The following is a 23,486-nucleotide window of genomic DNA, read 5'->3' as shown; positions in this document are numbered from 1 at the left end:
AGAAATAAGCAAATTATTAATTTTTTAATATATAAGGTGGCTTACAAATTAAATCTACAATCCAGCTAATAGAAGAAAACTTACAGAATCTCCAGTTCAGTTAACTGGCCGATGTCTCCGGAGAGCGTTCCAGTCACACCCATGCTTGTCAAAATTCTAAAATATGTATCAAATATGAAATGAGACATGGTGACTGGTTGCACTACAGCTTCTTGCAAGTTTACAACGGGTTGAAATGAAAAATAATTAATTTATTGGTGGTTGAAGATGACTGACTATATATTAATGGCAGAAGGACTCACATAGAGATGATACGCGAGTCTCTGCACCTGATCCCGTCCCATCCGCTACATGGGTCCGGGTTATCCTCCCAATTGGGTGGTGTATTCTGCCATGAATCTTTTAAAGCTCGCATAATTGAACCTGCACCATCATCATGATCATATCGTAATCATGAACTGAAATATACAAACGTACGTACCATCATCGCTTTGTGCTATCGAGAACGAAAACTGGATGGACAAAATCAGAAGAAGTTGGTGTATTCTTGAACCCAGTTGAGACTTGAAACCATCAACTGTGAAAATGGAAGACAAGAGAAGAGCAGATTAAATGAGATATTTTGGAACACAAATACAGAACGTTTCAGTCATGACAGGAGGGATGTACCCATCAGTTGATCAGTGTTGAATTAATTAATGGAGCGTGTTGAGCCGTTTACTATTCTTTTATTAATTCAATAAACTTAGGATTAGTTTTACTCATTCATTTCATTGACAAGCATAAAACAACAAGAAAGCATGTTTATTTTATTTTGAATTGCAAAGTCCAACTTTGATTTTTAGTTAGATGGGACCAAATCATCAAGAATAAGTCTATTACTTTGGAAGTAAATGCACACTTTCGCACCAAAATAACTATTTAGAGAATAACTAACGAGTTAATAAAAATAACATTGGTTGTTGCTAAATATATCTCATCAACTTCATTTTTACTAAACGTATCCCCTTTTTTAAGTCTTATAATAATACAATTTAAACTTTATGTTTATTCTTTGTCATTTTGTCATCTTTTATTATCATTATTAATTAAAAAAAAAGTTTTTTTAATTATTTAAAGAGTTTTTCTTTTTACTTTTTTTAATCTTTCTTTTATACTATAAAACATTTTTTTAATGATAAAAAAATTGTTTATGTAAAAAACGTTTTTTAAAATTAAAAAGAATAAAACCATTTTTTTCCTACAAGTATTTTAATACTTTTAAGATGTGTTTTTCTTTTTTTTAGAGATTACTTACTCTAAAAAAGAAACACATACATTTTTTTATCAATAAAACAGATTAAACAACATACGACTTGACCAATATGTTGGTTCTTTTCTTATGTGACATTAATTTCATGATTTCGAACTTATCAAAAAATATTTAAATGATCTTTTGTCGGGTGTGAGGCACGTGATAAGATAAATATATACAAAATGTTTTATCATTTTATAAACATGTTATATCATTATTCTTTAAATACATTTTATAATGATAATAAATGTTATTATTATTATTATTATTATTATTATTATTATAAAGAACAATAGACACAAAGAAAGAAAATAAAAATAAAAAATAACCTTTATAGTATTTGATTTGACTTTTTAAAGAAAGACTTGAAATGACTAAAAATATTAAAGAGGGTAATATGTCAAATAATAATGTTGAAGGAAATGAAAGTCTAGGGGAGGGAGTATGACAAGTACACAAAAGGGGTACATTTAGTCTAACCCATAACGAACTGGATGTACAAAGGATCCAGAGTTCCAGACTTTTACTAATATGAATGACACTGAAGTTGATATAAACATAAGTGAATATTTCATGAGTAAATAATTTAAAAATCATACTTACATTCCAAACATATATAGTTTATGAATTAACTTGTCATGTAGTTTATGGAACTGTTTTTTATTAATGTCAAAATTTAATTGTTACTCGGCATACATAATTTGGTGGATCTTCATCACTGACCATTTACTTGTGGCCGATTCTTAGTCGTCTATGATCATGTTATATTATGCATTATAATGCACACATACATTATAACCTTTATAACATTCACGTTCCAAGCTCTTATTGGCTTGTATAATTATCCATCAAATATGGAAGCCACTGAAGGCTCTTTCAACATGCTTTCTAGCACACTCATGTCTTGTTTGAATTTTATGTCCCTTGCTTGTGTATTTTGTCCCATTTATTGTAAAGCCCAGCTACCTATGATAATACAATTTCAAAATGCGACCCCATACATCCGCAATTGTAGACAGCCCTTAGTGGCCCAACCCACCATCTCATGTTCTGGGGAAAATCTATCACACGAAGGCCCATCATGATGAAATATGATTGGGATCAGATTCAAACTTAAAACCTGGTAGTCTCCTAACCAAATCTTTACATTTCTCTCCAATATTAGTTGAACTACAGCTAATTTGTTAGAATATAGATATTAGAGAATAAAAAAGTTGATTTAAAATTTAAACTTAAATGAAACTTAATAAACGTGCAGATATGTTTCCACTTTTGCTCATTACGTATTTTTCATATAATTTGCACAGGGCACCACTTCAAAATATTTGATGCAGTCAATGCCCCCAAACCTGAGAGCATTCCCGGCATTTTGTTTATCTCCATATTTATAATTACTAAAAAAAACACTATAGTTTCTCTCATATACAATTAAATTATATTTTTTATATATTTATCATTATCTTATCTCTCTCATTCACACACAACCACTTTCAAATATATTAAAAAATAAATAGATGATTAAAAGTGTTTCTCCAAATTTATTCATATTTTTAAAAAATTTTCTTTTCTCCACTCACATCTGTAACACCCCGACCAAAGGCGGATTATACATCGGGGCGCCACATATTGTTTCATTACTCGTGACACTATTGGGTGTCAATATTTAATAAATACATTCATTCGCGCACGCTCAAAGCAAAAATAAGATAACATAAATCATCATAAATCAATATATTATAAATCATAATATTCGAACAGCAATAACTTGTCTTGATACATTTTAATCTAGGTCAAAAATAAAGAAAACTTCCTACGTGTCCACAAGCTCCAAAACAGCTACTGCAAACCTGAACATGTGTTAAAATAAAACGTCAAACACTTGCGTGTTGGTGAGAAATCAAGTTTAATACAATACATAGATAACAATAAATCTGCGCGCAACATGTGTATGTCTGGTTTTCAACAAGGGTGTAATCTGATCGGGACCAACTCTAAGATTCATAAGACTGCCAGTGCTCACAATTGAGCTCACAAACAAAACAAACTGTGCATGTGTAAACAAAAGAGAAAATCATAAACGATAGTTCTCCCGTGTTCATCTAATGGTACCATGAAAACTGCGGAATAGACCGACAAGACGGTTAATGATCCACACATACAAATAAACAGCCAAGTCTACGTCCTCAACACATGGGATACTGCGCGACTAAAGTTCATAAACAAGTTTAAGACTCTAAGTTTGTATGAACACATGATCATCCCAAAACATTAAAAGCAAAAAGGGATTAGGTACGAGATTACTCACTTGATAAACGATGCGGTGTAAGATTAAGCAAGAACCAACTTTAAACAAGCACAAGTTAACCTATAAATAAGATTATTGTTTTAATGATTGGTTTTAAGTCTTGATTATAAGTTAGCATAATTAATAAGTAAGTTATTATATATAATATATTACCGGAAAACAGGGCAGAACAGGGAGGAAGACGGAGGCAGAGAGGGAGGCGGCAGAGAGAGCAAGGAGGAGGACAGGAGAGATTAAGTGTTTTGTGTGTGTAGTGTTAGGAAAATAATACTATTATTTATAGAGAAACCCTAGGGAACACAATCCCTAGAAAAAGGGGAAAAGATCTCAAAAAGTAAAAGATTCCAAAAGCAAAAGATATCAAAAGATATGGCAGCTGCAGAGGCAAGATAAAGCTGTCAGGGAACAGTAAAAGGCATGGGCGGTTCAGAAAAAGGTACTGGTCAAGCATGGAAAAAGCAGATCTCAAAAGATTATGTCAGTCACTTTATCTGTCAACCAATGGGGTTGGTGCGCATGCTGCGCCGAAAGTAACTTTTCAGACATAAAGCAGATTAGGTCAACAGCTCAAAAGATAAGACAATACAAAAGCAAACGGCTAGATTTAAACAGAAGAAAACTCGAAGGATTCAGCGCGAGAAGGCTAAGGCGCGAAGGCAGACACAGAAGGTCAAGAGAGCGTGAGCGCGAAGGCAGACAGAACTAACCTTAACGCGTCGCGGAAAGAACTACATTTCTAAGCGCGCCGCGGGAAGAATCACATTTCTTAGCGCGCCGCAGGAGGAACTAAAATTCCTAGCGCGCCGCGGGAAGAACTATAATTCCTCGCGCGTCGAGGGATGAACTACGATTCTTAGCGCGCTGCGAGAAGAGTTCGTCTCGCGTATCGCTGAAACAGGTGGTCTTCACGCAGGATTCCTTGTAAGGGGTCTGGCGCGTAGAGCTGCGCAGACAACCTTAGGCGGGAAGGAACAAAGGACAAGCAAAGAGTTAGAAGAAAAAGAGGGAAACAAGGCTTAAGGGCGGGACGGCGACAAGAGGGAAAAGAAGGCGGAAAGAGAGAAGGAGAGGGACGGGACGGCGGAAAGAAAGAGAGAGAAAGAGGCGGGAAGGAAAATATATATTATTATTAAAGGTAAAATATAAGTATAAATAGATATTAAATCATAAAAGAAAGAGATCGGATAAGGGAAACGGGTACCTGGGTCGGGTCGGATCGGGGCAGATGTCACAGTCTCCCCTACTTTAAGAAATTTCGTCCCGAAATTTATCTCGAAGTAGGTTGCACAGAGAACAGGTGCGGGTACTTGATCTTCATTTGATCTTCCCTTTCCCATGTAAACTCGGCTCCGCGCTTGGACTCCCAGCGAACTTTCACGATAGGGATACGACTGCGCTTGGTTTGCTTAACCTCGCGATCCATAATCTCAACAGGCTTCTCAACGAAATGCATAGATTCATCAACTTGAACTTCATCAAGTGGAATGTGAAGGTTCTCGTCAGCTAAACACTTCTTGAGATTGGATACATGGAACGTTGGATGCACATTACTGAGCGCGGGCGGCAGGTCAAGTCTATAGGCAACTTTTCCTACACGCGCGAGAATCTTGAATGGACCAACATAACGAGGAGCAAGCTTACCCTTCTTCCCAAAGCGGACAACACCCTTCCAGGGCGACACCTTGAGGAGAACAAGATCACCAACTTGAAATTCGAGAGGCTTCCGCCTACGATCTGCGTAACTCTTTTGTCGGCTTCTGGCAGTCAGCAGATGATCACGGATCTTGGCGATTTTATCGGTTGTCTCTTGAACAAGTTCGGGTCCTGTGATTTGAGTTTCACCCACTTCGCTCCAGCAAATCGGGGAGCGGCACTTACGACCGTAAAGTGCTTCAAATGGGGCCATACCGATACTGGAATGATAGCTGTTATTATAAGAGAACTCAATCAAAGGCAGGTGTGAATCCCAATTACCTCCAAAATCAAGAACACAAGATCGGAGCATATCCTCAAGAGTTTGAATAGTTCGCTCAGACTGTCCGTCGGTCTGAGGATGATATGCCGTACTCATGTCCAAGCGAGTTCCTAGTGCAGATTGGAGAGATTTCCAAAAGCGAGATATAAAACGGCCATCGCGATCGGATATGATGCTCAAAGGAGTACCATGGCGGCAGACAATTTCCTTGACATAAAGCTGCGCGAGTTGCTCAACACGGTAGTTTTCACGAATGGGCAGGAAGTGAGCAGACTTAGTCAAACGATCCACTATTACCCAAATGCTATCATGTTTGCTTGCTGTCAAAGGTAACTTGGTAATAAAGTCCATTGCTACACATTCCCATTTCCACGTAGGAATTTCTGGTTGTTCGAGCAAACCAGATGGGCGTTGGTGTTCAGCTTTCACTTTAGAACAAGTCAGACATTTAGCTACGAACACAGCAATATCCTTTTTCATACCGGGCCACCAATAAGTAATGCGCAAATCCTTGTACATCTTATCAGCGCCGGGATGAATAGAATACCGAGATTTGTGTGCTTCACTCAGGATATCAGCGCGAAGATTCTCATCAAAGGGAATCCAGATGCGATTGAGATAACAGAGAATTCCACTCAGATTAGGCACAAAAAGTGCTTCCGCGCCACACGCTAACTTGGCGCGAAGGTTACCATTACTGATGGATGCGCGCTGCGCGTCACGAATACGCGATTCAAGGTTGCTTTGAATCGGCGCGAAGTGAAGCTGGGTGCGCGGCAAGATACAGTTAAGCTGGCAGGGTTTTCGGCTGAGCGCATCGGCTACCACATTAGCCTTACCAGGATGATACCGGATCTCACAATCGTAATCGCTGATGAGTTCGTTCCATCGGCGTTGCCTCATGTTAAGTTCCTTTTGATCAAAGATATGCTGAAGGCTTTTATGGTCAGTGTAAAGGATACACTTAGTACCATAAAGGTAGTGTCTCCAGATCTTCAAGGCAAATACCACTGCACCAAGTTCGAGATCGTGAGTTGTATAATTCTTTTCATGAACCTTGAGTTGCCTTGATGCGTAAGCGATAACCTTGCCTCGTTGCATAAGAACACAACCGAGACCTTGGTTGGAGGCATCGCAGTACACGACAAAATCATCATTACCCTCAGGTAACGCAAGAACAGGAGCTTCACACAACAGACGCTTGAGCGTTAGAAAGGCTTCTTCTTGCTTCGAGCCCCAAATATACGGTTTACCTTTGTGCGTTAGAGCTGTTAAAGGCAAAGCGATCTTCGAGAAGTTCGAAATGAAGCGCCGGTAATAACCAGCTAAGCCCAGAAAGGAACGGATCTCGGTAGGAGAGGATGGCGTAATCCAGTTCTTGATTGCTTCAATCTTGGATGGGTCGACATGAATACCCATCTTGTTTACAACATGACCAAGAAACTGTACTTCATCCGACCAAAATTCACACTTGGAAAGCTTAGCATAGAGTTGCTCAACTCTAAGCTTTTGCAACACCAATCGGAGATGTTGCTCGTGCTCGGCCTTGGTCTTAGAATACACCAGAACATCATCGATAAACACAATCACGAATTTATCCAAGAAAGGCCTACACACCCGATTCATTAGATCCATGAAAACGGCGGGTGCGTTGGTTAAACCGAAGGACATGACCAAGAATTCAAAATGGCCATAACGAGTTCGAAAAGCAGTCTTCGGAACATCTTCATCGCGGATGCGCAACTGGTGATAGCCAGAGCGGAGATCAATCTTCGAGAAACAAGAGGCACCTTGGAGTTGATCAAAGAGGTCGTCAATACGCGGTAAGGGATACCGGTTTTTAATGGTGAGTTTGTTCAACTCGCGGTAATCAATACACATGCGAAACGATCCATCTTTCTTTTTAACGAACAACACCGGAGCACCCCAGGGCGAAGAGCTAGGGCGAATGAATCCTTTAGCAGTCAACTCTTGAAGTTGGCTTGCCAATTCTTGCATCTCAGCGGGTGCAAGACGGTAAGGAGATTTAGCTACGGGGGAAGCACCAGGGACAAGATCAATACGGAACTTGACTTCACGAGTGGGAGGGATACCAGGAAGATCGTCAGGAAAAACTTCAGGGAAATCACGCACAACAGGGATATCGCGAAGCTTCTTCTCTTCAGCAGGTTTAACCACATGGGCTAAGAATGCAACACACTTCTTCCGCATGAGCCTTCGGGCTTCGGCGCAAGACATAAGTTTAAGACCGCGGGAGGGTTTTTCGCCGTAGATGTGAAGATCACCATTTTCTCGAGGAATGCGAATCAACTTCTTGGCGCAAATAACTTCGGCGCGATTCTTCGAAAGCCAGTCCATACCAATGATAACATCAAAGCTTCCAAGAGGCATGGGGATGAGGTCGATTAGAAAATCGTTTTCGTTAAGGTTAAGCGTACAATCTTTAATCACCGAGTTAATTAAAATAATTTCACCATTAGCCAATTCAACTGAAAAATTTTCTTTTAAATCGTTGCGCGGTCGCGCAAGCTTCTGCTCGAAGGCGCGAGAGATAAAACTTCGATCGGCGCCAGTATCAAAAAGTACAGAAGCATAAAATCCGTTAAGCAAATATGTACCATTAACTACGTCATTATTCGCTTGCGCTTGGTGCGCGGTTATGTTAAAAGCTCGTCCACGCGTCACTTGGTTTGAAATCTGGTTCACCGGATTCGCTTGTGTGATCTGCACTTGTAGTCTCGGGCACGCGTTCCGGAAATGACTGGGATCACCGCAGTTAAAGCACGATCTGGGTCGTGGGTTTTGGTAGGTTGGTTGTGGGTTCTGCGGGTAGACTGGTGGTGTTGGCGCAATTGGATTGGCGAGAAGGACTCTACAGTTTTCTGCAAGGTGACCAGTACGGCCACATCGGGTACAAAGTCGACACGGGGTTTGGGTTGGGTGGTGAAATCTACAGGTTGGGCAAAAGGGATGGTTTCCTGTGTAAGGTTTCTTAGTTGGCGGGGCAGGGAGTGCTGGATTGGTTAAGGCATAGTTGTGGACTATAGGGGGAGTTGGGTAGGCTGATAGTGGGTTAGGCGTGTAAACTGGAGGTTGGTATGCGGGTTGCTGGACAATGGGCGGGTTGGTAAGCGCATAGGCCTTGCGCCTGCGCTTGAGGTTGTTACGGTTTGAGGGTTCAGGTTTGGTTTCTGTTGGTTCAGTGACAGTCTTGGTGAGTTTGGTCTTTTCTGTTCCCCGCAGGAACAGGGTTCCTGCTCTGACATGGTTGTCGCTGAGCACAGCGGCCAACTCGATGGCGTCAGAGAGGGTTACTGGGTTTCTGGCCCATACAGAATCTTGAATTTCCATGGGGAGACCCCCATGGAATTTCTCTATGGCTCGGCGGGAAGGGGTAACAAGGTGAGGGACAAGCAGGCTTAGTTCATGGAAGCGCGTCGCGTACTCGCGCGCTTCACCGCTGTATTGCTTCAAGTTCCAGAATTCCTCCTCTAGGCGCTTAATTTCGTTGGGAGGGCAGAATTCTCGCGTCAGAATTTCCTTGAATTCCTCCCATGTCATGCTAGAAGCAGCCTCTGCGCCACACGCATGAGCTACTCCATTCCACCATGTAAGCGCTCTAGATTCCAGGACACTGGAAGCATGCAGGGTTCGTCTGTCTGAGGGGCATTGGGTATGGAGGAAAGTGTTTTCAATCTTTTCGAGCCATTGGAGCATCACGGTGGCTCCTTCAAGACCTGTGAACTTTGGAGGGTTACCCGCGTTAAAGGACTTAATGTTATAACTGGAGGTATTGTTTTGGCTCAAGGCTTGGGCTATCGCGGCGGCCATTTCCTGGGAACGTTGCTGTCTACGCATGCGCGAGGCTTCTCTTCTCTGAAATCGGCGAGATAGCGGAGGCATTCTATAAAAATTTTAATTTTAGTTAATATCTTGGTTTTAGCGCAAAGTTTTAATCTTATAAAGCTTGGTTTCACGGAGTCAGTTACTGTCCAAAGTTAAAGTAAAATAAATTACCCTAAATGCAGACTTAATAAAGGTAACAAACTCGAACCAAGAATCGGCAATTCATGTATCACCATGACTTTCCGAATTCCCAATTTAAAATATACGAGCAAACGAGTATTGGGGATTGACGATTCATGTATCACCATGACTTTTCAATCTTCAATATAAAATACACAAGAAAATGAGTATTGGAGGTTGACAATTCATGTATCACCATGACTTTTCAAGTCTCCAACCTCAGAACATAATCGTAAATGGAAATTGAAAATCAACTATTCATGTATCACCATGACTTTTCGGATTTTCAAATCCCAACAAACGAATATGCAAGAAAAAAAATCAATAAAAATCGAAATTCAGCAAAAATCGAAATATCGCGAAATAAAACATAAAATCATACACTGCGCAAGCGCGAGCATATTCATAAATAACGAGTAATTAACAATAAGCGCGCAAACATGAGATTTCTCTCATGCGCGAGAAGGGACTCTTAGGTATTCTAGGCCGTTACGTCTAACCACCTATCCTAAAGTCAACGAGCTCTGATAATCTGTAACACCCCGACCAAAGGCGGATTATACATCGGGGCGCCACATATTGTTTCATTACTCGTGACACTATTGGGTGTCAATATTTAATAAATACATTCATTCGCGCACGCGCAAAGCAAAAATAAGATAACATAAATCATCATAAATCAATATATTATAAATCATAATATTCGAACAGCAATAACTTGTCTTGATACATTTTAATCTAGGTCAAAAATAAAGAAAACTTCCTACGTGTCCACAAGCTCCAAAACAGCTACTGCAAACCTGAACATGTGTTAAAATAAAACGTCAAACACTTGCGTGTTGGTGAGAAATCAAGTTTAATACAATACATAGATAACAATAAATCTGCGCGCAACATGTGTATGTCTGGTTTTCAACAAGGGTGTAATCTGATCGGGACCAACTCTAAGATTCATAAGACTGCCAGTGCTCACAATTGAGCTCACAAACAAAACAAACTGTGCATGTGTAAACAAAAGAGAAAATCATAAACGATAGTTCTCCCGTGTTCATCTAATGGTACCATGAAAACTGCGGAATAGACCGACAAGACGGTTAATGATCCACACATACAAATAAACAGCCAAGTCTACGTCCTCAACACATGGGATACTGCGCGACTAAAGTTCATAAACAAGTTTAAGACTCTAAGTTTGTATGAACACATGATCATCCCAAAACATTAAAAGCAAAAAGGGATTAGGTACGAGATTACTCACTTGATAAACGATGCGGTGTAAGATTAAGCAAGAACCAACTTTAAACAAGCACAAGTTAACCTATAAATAAGATTATTGTTTTAATGATTGGTTTTAAGTCTTGATTATAAGTTAGCATAATTAATAAGTAAGTTATTATATATAATATATTACCGGAAAACAGGGCAGAACAGGGAGGAAGACGGAGGCAGAGAGGGAGGCGGCAGAGAGAGCAAGGAGGAGGACAGGAGAGATTAAGTGTTTTGTGTGTGTAGTGTTAGGAAAATAATACTATTATTTATAGAGAAACCCTAGGGAACACAATCCCTAGAAAAAGGGGAAAAGATCTCAAAAAGTAAAAGATTCCAAAAGCAAAAGATATCAAAAGATATGGCAGCTGCAGAGGCAAGATAAAGCTGTCAGGGAACAGTAAAAGGCATGGGCGGTTCAGAAAAAGGTACTGGTCAAGCATGGAAAAAGCAGATCTCAAAAGATTATGTCAGTCACTTTATCTGTCAACCAATGGGGTTGGTGCGCATGCTGCGCCGAAAGTAACTTTTCAGACATAAAGCAGATTAGGTCAACAGCTCAAAAGATAAGACAATACAAAAGCAAACGGCTAGATTTAAACAGAAGAAAACTCGAAGGATTCAGCGCGAGAAGGCTAAGGCGCGAAGGCAGACACAGAAGGTCAAGAGAGCGTGAGCGCGAAGGCAGACAGAACTAACCTTAACGCGTCGCGGAAAGAACTACATTTCTAAGCGCGCCGCGGGAAGAATCACATTTCTTAGCGCGCCGCAGGAGGAACTAAAATTCCTAGCGCGCCGCGGGAAGAACTATAATTCCTCGCGCGTCGAGGGATGAACTACGATTCTTAGCGCGCTGCGAGAAGAGTTCGTCTCGCGTATCGCTGAAACAGGTGGTCTTCACGCAGGATTCCTTGTAAGGGGTCTGGCGCGTGGAGCTGCGCAGACAACCTTAGGCGGGAAGGAACAAAGGACAAGCAAAGAGTTAGAAGAAAAAGAGGGAAACAAGGCTTAAGGGCGGGACGGCGACAAGAGGGAAAAGAAGGCGGAAAGAGAGAAGGAGAGGGACGGGACGGCGGAAAGAAAGAGAGAGAAAGAGGCGGGAAGGAAAATATATATTATTATTAAAGGTAAAATATAAGTATAAATAGATATTAAATCATAAAAGAAAGAGATCGGATAAGGGAAACGGGTACCTGGGTCGGGTCGGATCGGGGCAGATGTCACAACATCTACTTAACATCCTCTAAACAAATTTAAAGAACTCCCCCACATAATTATAGAGGAACTGCCGCGATTGCTCTTACTACACTTTCTTATCAAATTGATTTATATTTGATTATTGATTATTTATATTAGTTTATAGGAGTCAAAATATTTTTGAACATCGGTTTTCTAGTATGATATTTAGGAAGAATTTTATAATGTCTAAATTAGAATAAGATTTGTAGGTGAGCATGTGTGTTGTGGCAGGAATGCAATGGGGATTCGGTCTGTATGAGTTCGGTTTGTAGTGTGGCAGTGATGCAATGATGATTCGGTCGGTAACTGTTTAATTAGTTTCTTATGGTTCCAATATAAACATGTTACAGAATTCCAAAATCTAATTTTATATATTATATAATAGAGGTTTGCTTCATCTCTTGTCACTTATTTCCTTGAAAACAAACACCAAATTTATTGACACATGTTAATCATATTTGTTGTTATAAGGCTATGAGAACAAGTTGCAATTGATAGCGGTTGCTTGTTTTTCTTGAATATGAATTACACTTTATGTATTTAAGTGTAAGTCACAAGTATCAAGTATTTAATCATAAATCACAACTATCATGTAAGGTAATAAGAACATCTCCAATAACGAGGCACAAAAAACACCAAAAAAAAAACATATCTCGTCAGCCGCCACATCATAAAAGCACATTTTTTTAAAAAACATCAAAAACTCACTCAATAAGAAATTCTAAAAAACACTAAAAAATATTGTCATATGAACCACCTTTTACGTTCTACACCATTCTTTTATATGCTTTTTTAGTTTAGCACCCAATGACACCCAACCCCATTGACCCCACGACTTGCAAAAAGCATTGTTTTTTCTAGCCCTTGTGGGACAACTTATTTGAAAAATGAACTCTAAAAATTGAAGACACAACAGAGAAAAATGGATGAGGTGGATAAACTCCTAAAGCTATCTCATAAAAATGTCTTACCATTAATGCTCTAAAGTGAATAGATCTTGATCAAATGTTATGAAACTTTGTGATCGACAAAAAGGTATAAAGAAAGTATATCATATATGATGTCGGTCTAAACTTTTTTATCCTAAACCAAAAAAGAATGTCAAATCTTTTAGTTACCAACATGATTTTTAGTTGAGACCTGTTGTAGCGGTCAATGAATTAACTATATATTTTACCCACAAGGCACCGTATAACGTGGTGTATTAAAGTTTGTGACGCTCAGTTTTGATGACTTACATTAGCATTAACTCGGTGAAGAAACACTAGGTGACCCCGGGCAGATTACGGATAATCTGGGGGTTAAGTAGATGTTTCCCACGAGGGGTTAGATCCGGCGAAGATGGTTCTTCTGATAACCTGCAAAACAGACACCGTGAGCTCGTCACTGAGAAGGGGGGGTGCCTCCTTGTGACCACCCTCCGGCGTGAGAATCAGACTAGATTGCTCTTGAATATAAGTGTATATTAAGAGAATGACTAGAGCAGATATCGGGTAATATATCAAGATATGAGATATGAGATAAGATGATACCATTCCAAGGTGTTGGAGTATTTATAGCCGAAGGTAGGTTTCCAAGCAGGTACAGCCGGCTGAATAGTGTTCCTGTTCTGCCAACTGTGGGCTACGCATATGCCATGCTGGTGGTTGGTGGGTAGGCAGCGGCTGATAGTGACCAGGCTGGCTGTGTACTATTCCTGTTCCACCAACTGCAGGCTATGCACGTCCTCCGACAGGTTGGTGAGTAGGCAGCGGCTAATAGTGACATACAGTACAAGAGCGTGCTGCTCGTCATACTGTTGTCAGTGAGCTGTCGTATCCTTGGTCAGATCTTTTGTCCATACCTCGTCAGGTACAGTACAAAAGATCCTCCAGTATCGTACGGACTGGCTCATTTGGGCGGGAGTTTTCCCGGCTTTGTGCGGGAGTGTTCCCGGCTTGCTCACTCCTTCTTCAGGTGACATTACTGAATTATTTAAGAGTTAAGTGCCTTGTGCGTGTAGCCTTGCTGCGCGGGTAGCCTTCCCTGATGGCTAGTATCCGTTGCTGCGGGAACAGGCGGAGTACGTCGACCATTGGGAGGCTTTTCCTGCGGGAACAGCTTGCGTACTGCGCGTAAGGACGTCACGTCTCTGAGCATGGTGGGTCCTGCGGATCCAGTTGGTTTCTGCGCAGACGTCTCTCTTCAAGGTGAGTTGCGAGTTTAGCCTTTGCGCAGACGTCCCTCTTGAAGGTGAGTCTTGCGGGTTCAACTGCGCAGACGTCCCTCTTTGAGGTGAGTCTTGCGGGTCCAACTGGGCTCTGCTGGGACCTACCTCTTCAAGTCCCCCCAGTCCAATGTTCTTCTCATGAATTGTTAATAAGTGAGGTGAACTTTTAGACTTAAGCAAAGGGTTTTGAAAAGGGTTTAGTTTTAAGGTTTTCCATGGGGATTCTTCCCGCGGAAGTCCTAATGTCACGTGCAGAAATTCCCGACTTTCCTGCTTGATCTTTGGGTATGATGCGGGTAGGTCTGTAACCTCCTCGCAAGTCAGGAGTGTTGAGTTCCACTTGTGTAGATTCTCCATGAGGTTTTGGTAGTTTTGAACATAGTGATCAATTATGTTAAACGACCAATTCCATCTTGGAGCTTCAAACAATCTAGTTCTCGACGTTCTCGCTATGCGGGGATGTTATTCCCGTTTCCGCAAGCATGGCCCAGAAGATCCTTCTTGGTTTCAATTCCCTGTGGAGTGCTAAGTATGTGAAGGGTTTCGCCTTGACACTGTACCCGCACTCGTCTTATGGTTACTTTACTTCCAAGGTATTCCTGGCTTCAATTCCGTGCGGGTGCTGAGTATGTGAAGGGTTTTGCCTTGACACTGTACCCGCACCCGTCTTATAGTTACTTGGTTGCCGAGGTATTCTTGGCTTCAATTCCCTGCAGGTGCTAAGTATGTGAAGGGTTTTGCCTTAACACTGTACTCGCACCTGTCTTATAGTTACTTGGTTGCCAAGGTAAGGGGTATATTCCCGCTTATTTTTGAATCTTTTTGAATCTTTTTGAATTTTTTGAAATTCGAAAAGTTGGTGAAAGGATAAGAACAGTCCAAACCGTTGAAGGGACGTTAGTGTAGTCCGACGGTTTCTTCTGACAGTTTCAGGACGTGCAGGAAGTTATGGCGACGTGACAGTATATGGTCATTCCAGACGCTTTTTCAGGCGCGTGGGCGCGAGTTTTCGGGCGCGTGGCCGCGAAATTTATGGCACGCGTCCTTTCAACAGCTGTTGCCAGCTTGCACTTTGTCACGTGTCATAGTTTCATTGCACCTACGATTTCTCTCTCTTCCGCATTAAATTCATCGCATTTATTGCGATGAGTATATAAAGGGGGAGAGGGTGCATCTTAATCCACACTTTCACTTCTTTCTTCTAAGCGATTTCCGGCGAATACTCTTAACTTTTATCGAGCATTCTCCTGAAATCGTTCTTTTTTCCATCTTCCTAAACATGTCTTCTTCCCATGATGTTGAGGCTACTGCCGAGGAGTCTGACGTGTTCGTCGAGAATCCGTCATCCACTTCTGATAAGGACGATAAGAGTACTGCTGGCGAGTGCCAGTGTGCTCTTCCCGTCGGCCAGTATCAGTATATCGTCAGGAAGTTCATGCTCGAGCCTTTCGAGCCTGAGTTTCCTGAGCCACACCAGACGGTGTACGATGCCCCCAAGGGCAAAATAGAGGTGTATGCTGCATTCTTCATCTATGGGAATCTCAGGTTCCCATTGACGAAGTTTGTATACCGTGTTCTGGAGAGACACGGTGTACATCTGACGGAGGTACACCCGATGGCGATCGCCAAAATCCGCCATTTTGAATGAGTGTGCCTCATTCTGGGCGTGGAGCCCCATGTTGACCGCCTGATGACCTTCTATTCTTGGAGGTGCATCCAGGGGTGGTATACCTTGGTCAATCGGATCAAGGGTTTGAAGATCTGCGCTACCGAGCGCAGTCTTCGGTCTTGGAAGCGGGAGTTCTTTTATATCTCCGCTCGCGTCGTCCCGATAGCGATGACGTTTAAAAACAGGAGAGCGCTCCCCAGCCTTCACGCCTCCAACTACCAGGAGGCGGAATGGTTCGCCAAGATCTCCCGGATCCAGACTCCGGTTTACCGCTTTGCGGAGTCTGGGATGGTGATGCTCGGGATGAGCCGGGTGTGGAAGGATGCTGGGGCAGATGCGCCACAGATTCCCATCGTCATTGAATACGGTTTGAACTCTATCCCTTACGATATGATTCACATCCTTTTGCCGATTTAGGGTTTTTCTTCTAATTGTTTTTCTTTTGTTTTCAGAGGGAAACAACCTGCAGTCGCTCCTGTATCCGCGGGAAGCTGATGGTCCCGCTCGGATGGGTACTCGTGCTCTTGATGAGAACGAGTTGCCCATCTTGGAGCAAACGGCGGATCGGTTTGTGGAGGTTTACCCGCCGGGCCACGAAATTTTGAGTGCCACGCAGCCAGGTAAGGAACTCTTTAACCCCCGCCCTCTCCATGCTCAAACCTCTGCTGGAATTCCTCTAATCTTGTCATCTTCTGATGAGGAATCCGCAGATGGTCCTTTGTTGGTGCGGAAAAAGAAGGCTACTGGCGCGAAGGGCAATGCGAAGGTTGCCTCCACCGCCGATCCGGTTGTCCGGTCTGACTCGGAAACCCAGAGCGAGGAGGCGGCGGGGAACCCTGGTGGTAGTGAGACCACTGTTCCGGAGGTTGAGACGGCTGTCACCTCCGGGCAGCCCAGTGTGACGACGGTGAGCGGCGTGAAGAGGCCGGCTCCATCGGGTTCGTCCCCGCCTATCAGAACCTTTAGGCTCAAGAAAACCCGTAAGTATAATCTTCCTTTACTTTAACTGCATAGCTTTCCGCCATTATACTTATATATCTTCTTTGTGCAGGCGTGGATGCTACCGCATTCCAGGGTGGAGCGGGGAGGAGCACCTCCGGACCCATGACGGTAGGCTTGGTCAACCTACCTGAGGCGATGACCCAGGCGACTGCGCCTGCTTCAGTTGTTGGTTCAGTTGCTCACCCGGTTGAGCCAACTGTTCCAACTGTGACGACGTCTCCGCTGGCTGTCAGTGCCATATTCACTGATTCCTTCACTGAGCCGGCGGTGAGTGTTTCTGTGGATTCTTCCACAGCCGCGGCCACGGTTGTGAGTTCACCTCCGGTGAGTTCACCTCCGTTGGTTTCCACCGCGGCAGCCTCCACCACGCCTCCTCCGGCGCCGGCGACTACGGCCGGTCCTTCAGGTACGTTCGGGGTTGGGGCGTCTAGCCAATCCTTGCCTCCTTCCCATCTCCCTGACCTTTTGGATGGATATCCGTTAGGTTCAGGTGATGGGTTCGGCGGCTACCGGCCTGTTGTCGACCCTACAGGTGCGTAGGGTGAATTTGGCCTTTTTTTTATCATCTTTTCCTAACTGCTTTTTGTTTTTGCAGTGTCGGATTCGAATGAGGTGTTTGTTCCACGGTGGAACATCCGCCGGGGAACCACCCTTCGGACGCCTGTAGACTGCGTCGAATGGGCGCGTTACGCGGCCCCAAGTGGCGCGTTGGGAGAAGTCATGTCCAGCTACCAGGAGGGTAGGCTGACTAATGAGCTTCGGATTCTCCTTGCCCGGATGCAGCCGCGCGTCGAGCTGCTTTGTCGTGAAAACGACAAGTTAAAGGCTGCGCGTATGCAAGAAGTGGCTCAGGCGCGGGCTATCCGAGAAGAGAACAGGAGACTCTCCGCCGTTGCTGCGGAGAAGGAAAAGGCCTTCAAGGCCCTCGAGGTTGAAGTTCAGGCCCGTCTCTAGGCCCGTTCCAAGGCTGCCCAGGCTGTTAACGAACAGCTTCGGTTGGCTAAGGAAACTGCTCGGAACACGACCGAGAGGGCCACCAAGGCTGAAGCTGTTGCTGAGCCTCTGCGCGTCGAGAATGAGGAGCTTAAAGCCAAGCTAGAGAGGCTCCAGCAGGCTCATGATGCCTTGGCCATGGAAGACGCCAAGAAGCTTCAAGAAATCTTGGACCAGAGGGGTATGCTTGATCATACTGAGCGTAAGCTAAAGGGCGTTGAAGAGGCTGCTGCTAAGGAAGTGTTGCTTGCCAACCTTAACAAAAGTGAAGCCGAACGCGCCCGTAACCAAGCTCAAGCTGCCATCCAGGAGGCTCTGGTTACCAAGGAATGGCTTCTACGAGAAGCGTTGTCGCAGGTAAGCTTAGCTTGATAATGTCTTCACGCTTTCCTTTATACTTAAAAAAGGTTTTGATACTTGTATTTTTGTTTTGTAGGTTGTGCATCGAGTCTTCACGGACACTTCTTACGACGATGCCATGAGCGCAGCCCTCAACGCTTCTCATGAGGATGGGGAAAAGGCTGGCTTCCTGCTTGGTCTAGGGTTCGTTGAGAAGGGCATCCCGCCTTCCAACTTCCCTTTATATGATGTGGATACTGAAGCTGTATATGACCAAGCAGTGAACCAATATGCCGCCTTCCCGCATCCGGTGGTGGAGAAGGTGAACGAAGTTGCTGCTGCTGATGATGGGCTAACCATTCTTAAGACCTTCCTTGAACCGCCACAGCCAACTGATGGTGCGGGTACAAGTGGGTTTGGAGGGAGTGGTCCTGAAGCTTGAACCTTTAGATCCCTTCCCACTGTTAGGATAGGTTTACATTGTATAGATTTATATTCTTGTAGGCGGGTAGATACCCGGCCATTCTTGTAATACTTGAATTTTTATGGAATGTATAAATCTTTGTGCGGGTAGGACCGCTACTTTCACTGGATGACTTGCTTTATAAACGTTATATGACTTGCTCATGCATACTTTAGTTTAACTTAGCAACTTTCCAAGTGTTCTGAATAAGTTAACCTTTGAACGTGGTAGATAATAGGTTGAAGTTTTTCTTCCTCCTTCGTGATTGTGCGGGTAAGACCGTCACTTGCACTTAGTAGGATGGCTAAACTTTACCTATATCTGACCTGCGTGGAGGTTTTCCTCATCTTTTCCTTAGAAATTTTCGAAGTGTTTTGAATAAGTTAACCTTTGAACGTGGTAAACAATAGGTTGAAGTTTTGCTTCTCCTTCGTGATTGTGCGGGTAAGACCGTCACTTGCACTTAGTAGGATGTCTAAACTTTACCTATAACTGAGGTTGTCATGTGCTTTTTTGTGTTTACGCGGGTTTTGCCGCCGTCCACACGAAACGATGTCTTCACACTTATGCGGTGAATACCGGCATCAGTGTTTTGAATAAATTAACCGTTCGACGCGCGGTTGTCAATAGGTTAGTTCGGTTTCCTCTATCATGATTTGTGCGGGTAGGACCGGCACTTTCATTTAGTGGGATGACTGAACTTCACCTATAACTGACCTGCGTGAAGGTTGTCATCTGTTTTTTGTGCTTACGCGGGTTTTGTCGCCGTCCACACGCAACGATTTGTTCACACTTATTTATGCGGTGAAAACCGGCATATCAGTGTTTTGAATAAATTAACCGTTCAACGCGCGGTTGTCAATAGGTTAGTTCGGTTTCCTCTATCATGATTTGTGCGGGTAGGACCGGCACTTTCATTTAGTGGGATGACCCAACTTTACCTATAACTGACCTGCGTGAAGGTTTGCCGTTTTTTGTGTGTATGCGGGTTTTGCCGCCTTCCACACGCAACGACTTACTTCCCCACTTATGTATGCGGTGGAGACCGGCATATCAGTGTGGAAAGTTCGTAAGTATAAATATAAGATCATCAGCGTCAATGTGATAAGGAGAATCATTTCCATTAGAAGTAGCTCTGGGCCTTTTCTTTACAAGTTTGGAATTGATCTACATGCAGACTGTGTAATTGAGCTCTGTTCTATGTTCTTGGGAATGGAGTGTCATCGAGCCTTTCGAGCCGATATGCACTTGGTTCGGAATCTCGTTGTTTACGCAGTATGTAGTCTCCAACACTGAAGCTGCAGTTTCATCCGTGTTTTCCCCCTCGGGGGTTATACACGCATTAGCCTGCTCAGCGTTCATTACGCCACGAGGTGCGCGAGCGTCCCATCTCTGACAAATGCTTCGACGATGTCCTTCAAGTCTAAGCATTCTTCGGTGTTGTGGCCCTTTATCCTGTGGCAGTCACAGTATTTGCTCTGATCAGCGTTGTGACGCTCTCGGATTGTTGGAGCCTTTGGCCATGGGAGCCTCTCGGTGTCGTATATTTCGGTGACGCTTTTGGTGAGTGGCGTCCATCTGGAGTTCCGGTTCGACGACCGCATGTTATCCTTTTCGCCTAACCGAGGGTGCGAGCCGGATGAGGTGTCAAAGTTTACCCTTGACTGCCAAATACCTAGCTTCCTCTTTTTGTTTAGTCGGGCGGTAAGGACATTGTTTTCTCTTGTTTTCTGGGTATAGAGGTTTGTGTTCTGGGGAAGATCTCTACCCAGTTGCTTTTCCATTTCCGCGAAGCGTTTAGCTGCTGTCATGATGGCATCCCATGTGGATGGCATGCCATCTTTACCCGTTAAGGTGCGGATGAGCTCTGGGTCTTTCGCGCTCTGGATGAAAGCAGCGCGAACAAGGTCTTCGCTAATAGCGTCCAGACTTAGCTTCTTTGAATTGAAGCGCGTGATGAAGTCTAGTAAAGAATCATCTTCCTCTCGGATGCAGTTGAGAATTGTCCATTGCTCTTCAGTGTACTTTCTTTGTTGACTGAAGTGTTGGCTGAACTTCTGTTGGAAGTCTGCCCAATCGTAGATGTGGTGGACCGGTAGACGGTCGAACCACGCCCTAGCCGCTCCAACCAGCGTCATCTGGAACATATAACACCACGTGGGTTCCGTCCAGTTGCTGACGGTTGCCCCCGCTATGAATCTGTTCAAATGGTCGTCTGGGTCGGATATACCATCATAAGTGCCGATGTTGGACATCTGTTTGGCACTTTTCGGGGCGATTGCTTCCGCAATGTCCCTTGCAAACTTGGACGTTCCCGCATTTGCAGCAGTTGGTCTAAAGGTCTTGGAGAAGTCACGTGGGTTTCCCCTCGCGTTCCTCGGCTTGAAGGTTTTTTCGAAATTCCTTCTCGGCTGGAAATCCGTCTCCTTACGCTTCCCTTTCGCCCTATGGCGAGGGTTTGCGTCGGTGTCGGATTCCTCTTGATCATCGTCCGAGTACTCGCACTCACTGCTCATGTTGAGCCGTTGTCGAGTGCTTCCAAATTCGTCAGCCTGTTGGATGGAACGTAAGCGTTCGTCCAACTCAGCTTGGAATTCCTTCTGACGTGCTTCCGCCCACGCTTTAACTTGTTCAAGTGTTTGGCGGGGGAGCCTCGTCTGTTGTCTCTCCAACTGGGCATCGGTGAATCCCAGGGAGAGGTTTACTGCACTTGCCTCGGCTTGGGTAACCGGGGTAGTGTTCGTAAAATTTACTACACTTGCCCCGACTTGAGTAACCGGGGTAGTGTTCGTAAATATTGTGTGCTCGCCGGTGTTCCCCCCAGTAGCTGGGGTTGTGGTTACCGGGGTTTCTTGGTCACTCGTTGGCCTTGGTAACGGAGTAACCTTAACCATCTTTCCAGAAGTTTGAAAAAACTGAAAAAGAATAAGTTCTAGCTTTTATGCACTGATGGCGCCAATGAAGAAACACTAGGTGACCCCGGGCAGATTACGGATAATCTGGGGGTTAAGTAGATGTTTCCCACGAGGGGTTAGATCCGGCGAAGATGGTTCTTCTGATAACCTGCAAAACAGACACCGTGAGCTCGTCACTGAGAAGGGGGGGTGCCTCCTTGTGACCACCCTCCGGCGTGAGAATCAGACTAGATTGCTCTTGAATATAAGTGTATATTAAGAGAATGACTAGAGCAGATATCAGGTAATATATCAAGATATGAGATATGAGATAAGATGATACCATTCCAAGGTGTTGGAGTATTTATAGCCGAAGGTAGGTTTCCAAGCAGGTACAGCCGGCTGAATAGTGTTCCTGTTCTGCCAACTGTGGGCTACGCACATGCCATGCTGGTGGTTGGTGGGTAGGCAGCGGCTGATAGTGACCAGGCCGGCTGTGTACTATTCCTGTTCCACCAACTGTAGGCTATGCACGTCCTCCGACAGGTTGGTGAGTAGGCAGCGGCTAATAGTGACATACAGTACAAGAGCGTGCTGCTCGTCATACTGTTGTCAGTGAGCTGTCGTATCCTTGGTTAGATATTTTGTCCATACCTCGTCAGGTACAGTACAAAAGATCCTCCAGTATCGTACGGACTGGCTCATTTGGGCGGGAGTTTTCCCGGCTTTGTGCGGGAGTGTTCCCGGCTTGCTCACTCCTTCTTCAGGTGACATTACTGAATTATTTAAGAGTTAAGTGCCTTGTGCGTGTAGCCTTGCTGCGCGGGTAGCCTTCCCTGATGGCTAGTATCCGTTGTTGCGGGAACAGGCGGAGTACGTCGACCATTGGGAGGCTTTTCCTGCGGGAACAGCTTGCGTACTGCGTGTAAAGACGTCACGTCTCTGAGCATGGTGGGTCCTGCGGATCCAGTTGGTTTCTGCGCAGACGTCTCTCTTCAAGGTGAGTTGCGAGTTTAGCCTTTGCGCAGACGTCCCTCTTGAAGGTGAGTCTTGCGGGTTCAACTGCGCAGACGTCCCTCTTTGAGGTGAGTCTTGCGGGTCCAACTGGGCTCTGCTGGGACCTACCTCTTCACTCGGTGAAATAAGAATGTTGGCTGACACTTTAACAAACATGACATATATATAGTTAGAATATTCCCACCAAACAAAAAAAATAAAACTAAAGTAAATAACAGTAGGTTCTAACATGACATAATTTTTATAGTGCTCAGTAAGTTATCAACTAAATGTTCCCCTCTGAGCCCTTTTGCCACAACACATGGACGACTCCCTTAATGGGAAAGATTTTAGAACCAACATGATCCTTAACTCCACCTTGAGAGATAGCATAATTGGTTATAAATGGTTTTGCAGCTGCAATTTTCATTTCTATTGAAGTTCTATTTAGATGTCTTGAGCAACGCAGAAACACAGGCCCAAGAAATACTTTGACACACAAGTCTCTCTCCTGGCATAATGAGCCTAAAACAGTAGTTGTTTGCATCTTAATCCAAGTGGACTCGATCTGAGAAGAGACACCAACACCACTGCTTGAAAATAAAAAAGCAATTGCGCCAAATGAATTTTTGCACGTGTGTTTTTCCTCCATCTCTCATTCTACGACGGCTGACATTCGGCCATTGGTCGTAAACCTAACCATGTGATTATTTGGGAGGTGGAGTTGCAACACTAAAACAGGTGGGTTGTTGTGGGAAAAGGGGAAGGAGAACGTACGCCATAATGCCACGAGGGGCGAGATGTACTGGGTGCCTT

At 43.9% G+C, this 23,486-nt stretch overlaps 1 long non-coding RNA gene across 1 annotated transcript; it reads right to left on the bottom strand.

Annotated features, from left to right (window-relative positions):
* Positions 1 to 66: 66 nt before the first annotated feature.
* On the bottom strand, positions 67 to 796 carry LOC143603429 (uncharacterized). Its single transcript, XR_013148064.1, has 3 exons — positions 482 to 796; positions 303 to 423; positions 67 to 156 (listed from the first exon to the last, which is right to left on the bottom strand). It is a non-coding gene; the product is annotated as an uncharacterized LOC143603429 (long non-coding RNA).
* Positions 797 to 23,486: the final 22,690 nt, after the last annotated feature.

This window comes from Bidens hawaiensis, unplaced genomic scaffold, assembly GCF_021521415.1.
Source record: "Bidens hawaiensis isolate Kalapana, Puna unplaced genomic scaffold, B.hawaiensis_p1.1 tig00061607_1, whole genome shotgun sequence".
Lineage (NCBI taxonomy): Eukaryota > Viridiplantae > Streptophyta > Magnoliopsida > Asterales > Asteraceae > Bidens > Bidens hawaiensis.
Note: the sequence above shows the minus strand (reverse complement) of the source record. Positions and strands in the feature narration are given on the sequence as shown.